This window comes from Schistocerca gregaria, chromosome 2 (genome assembly GCF_023897955.1).
Source record: "Schistocerca gregaria isolate iqSchGreg1 chromosome 2, iqSchGreg1.2, whole genome shotgun sequence".
NCBI lineage: Eukaryota > Metazoa > Arthropoda > Insecta > Orthoptera > Acrididae > Schistocerca > Schistocerca gregaria.
Window position 1 is genome coordinate 602,503,747 of NC_064921.1, and position 2,874 is coordinate 602,506,620.

General features: G+C 41.2%; 1 non-coding gene across 1 annotated transcript; it reads right to left on the reverse strand.

Moving 5' to 3' along the window:
* Window positions 1-2,509: 2,509 nt before the first annotated feature.
* Trnap-agg (transfer RNA proline (anticodon AGG)) lies at window positions 2,510-2,581 on the reverse strand. Its single transcript has one exon. It is a non-coding gene; the product is annotated as a tRNA-Pro (tRNA).
* Window positions 2,582-2,874: the final 293 nt, after the last annotated feature.

The following is a 2,874-nucleotide window of genomic DNA, read 5'->3' on the forward strand; positions in this document are numbered from 1 at the left end:
TTTATTATCAAAAAATTGCTTTAGGCAGCTGACAAAATAGCTGCTGAGTACAAATTATATAATAAATATCTAAACATTAACATAATCTCTTAGTGATTAAATGCCAGTTACGTATATTTGTTCATTGTGGTTCTGAAGGGAGTAGCTCTCTTTGAACGCATGAAAAATTGGTGGTATTCGTGATTGTTTTATAAAATATATAGATAATTTTAAATCTGAGCCTGCCGGTGTGGCCGAGCGGTTCTAGGCGCATCAGTCTGGAACCGCGCGGCCGCTACGGTCGCAGCTTCGAAGCCTGCCTCGGGCATGGATGTATGTGAAGTCCTTAGGTTAGTTAGGTTTAAGTAGTTGTAAGTTCTAGGAGACTGATGACTTTACATGTTAAGTCCCATAGTGCTCAGAGCAACTTGTTAAATATGATGCTATCATTTTATTGCTTACAATTTTGTCTTTAAAAAATATCTTTTTCGTTCACGTTGGATGGTCCCTGTAACCGCTGCAACGGAAGGAAGCGCCTCTTACAACCAGGACATTGGTCATGGGCGGAAATTTCCGTAGCCCTCCCACTGAATCTGTGACAAAATAATTTTGTTAAGTCATTTTCAATAGTATTTCTATCAAAATGCATAGGATAATTGAAAAATATTAAATTCTACCAAAATGATGACGTGTTGAAACAGATGTCGTTTCCTTCACCCAAAAAATGGAGACAAAAGCGTGCACTGAAAACTAACTTTTGAAGACATCGCAGGACGACTACGTACGTCGATAGAGAATTCAACTTAGAATGTCGGCATCAAATTCCGACGAAGATCGTATATGCTGTTCTCAAGTTACGTTTACCGAAAATTTGAAAGGTATGGTTTCGAGAGAAAGGCGTTTAAAATTTACGTGTGCCTTTTTTGTAGCCTAGTTAAATAGTGACCTCTAGTCAGTGATACCTGGACCATACAGCAATCCTTCCAGATCGAAAAAGAGGTCTTCCTCCATCTTCTTCGTGGTCACAGTGTTCCTGCAGCTCTCTTGGGCAGCTTCTGTCAGCCGCTGCTTTGCTCGCTCGGCGTACTTTCCGTCCTCTTTTGTACAGAAGCTGTAAAAGTCTGGTCCATCTCAGAGAACGTTCATAATTTCTATAATGCGTATTAGGCATTCGGTCAAATTACATGCTGCCACACTGGCCACGATGTCGATTACGTTTTTCCGTTGAGAATGATTTTAGGAGGTACTTGTTCACAAATCGCCTTGTAACTCGATAGCGTAGATTCTGGCAAACCTGGGATGAACACAAAAAAAGAGAATATTTCAAGAGGTAAATTCGATTTTTGGAATTTTCAGGGAGGACTACTTCCCTAAGAGGATTACGAAAACGAATCAGAAAGAGGCATAGTGCTCAGTCTCGGGAAGTGTATTCATAATTGTGATTGAGAAATTATGTGATTACCTTTACGATGTGGCACGTAACACATAAAAAAGCTCAGCGAGTTATGAGAAGCATTTGAAACAATTTACTGATCAGTTTTTGCTTGTTTTATGACAAAACGCTGAAATATTCCCTGAGCTTATTCACAATAAGAAAGAGACTTAGTTTCAGAATACCAACTTCGACTTCAAGGTCTTGCTACGAAACATACATTTTTATTAATTATGTGGACGGCAAAACTTCAGAAAGATGTATCAGACATAAAACAGGAAAACAAGACTACAACAATCGTAAATATATGAACAAACAATTATCAGGTCATAGCAGTAACCATTTGGAATGGTTACTGATATCATAGTTCCATCGGTGCACTATCTGCAGGGAACTTAAGCTACGTGGTAGCCAGTGGAGACGGCTTTACGAGACCTTTACAGTTCCTTTTAAAAAATTTTACCGGGCATTCATTAATAATTTCTGTTACTGGCCCCATTGCGATACAGTTACAGTGTGTAAGATATTACTTTCATATTGGGTGCTTTGTGGCTTGCGTACCAGGCTTTGGTGTGGCTGAGATGGGTCCACATTTTTCTTAGTATGCGCAACTTTTAGTCAGTTCGAGTTTCCAGGCCATCTCCGGAAGGTATGCAGTGATCTTCAAAATCGCGAGGAGTAGATCGGTGGGGGATGTAGAAATCTTGTAGCTATTTCACAGGATGAAGCCTAGTATGTGAAGGTACACTACCTGTTTTCATGTGAGATAGGATGATACTATATTAGATAAGAGATAACAGTAACAATTTGCTGCGACACGAAAGGCCGCCGACCTACATACCGCCTCACTCTCGGCCAGAGAGAACTGCAGATGAGTGTTGATGATAACCAACAAAAAATTAATCGTTCCTGTTTGTCATTATCCATTATGTCATCACAAACTCTTTTATTTTACTGTGTTCAGGTTATCTGGTTTTGATAAATCAGACCATTGGTTTTCGCAATCCATGTCTTCTAAAAAGCAAAGTAACTTTCTGGGAAGGAAATCTTACCGCAAACCTACTTATTCAACTGGTGTGTCTCCAACAGAAAAAATAAGGGCTCGTCCGGGATTTGAACCCGGGACCTCTCGCACCCTAAGCGAGAATCATACCCCTAGACCAACGAGCCGCGTGGGAGGTGGGAAACCTTTCACCAGATCACCATGTATGACGGCACAGGCAGGCGGTCCAGATGCGTGCACAACACGCCACTCTCCGGCCAGCTGCTACTCTCGTGTTCCGCTCTGCCCGCCTCACGCGAAGCCAAACTAGAGCTGTGCGGACCATCCACACACAACGAAGTTCATACACCAACGTGCTTACATTCTGATGAGAAGGTAGAAGATAGAGGTAGAAGGTTGTGCTGCAGAAGCTGATAAATAACAATCATTTTCTCTGCTGTATAACGCGAAATAGGACAAA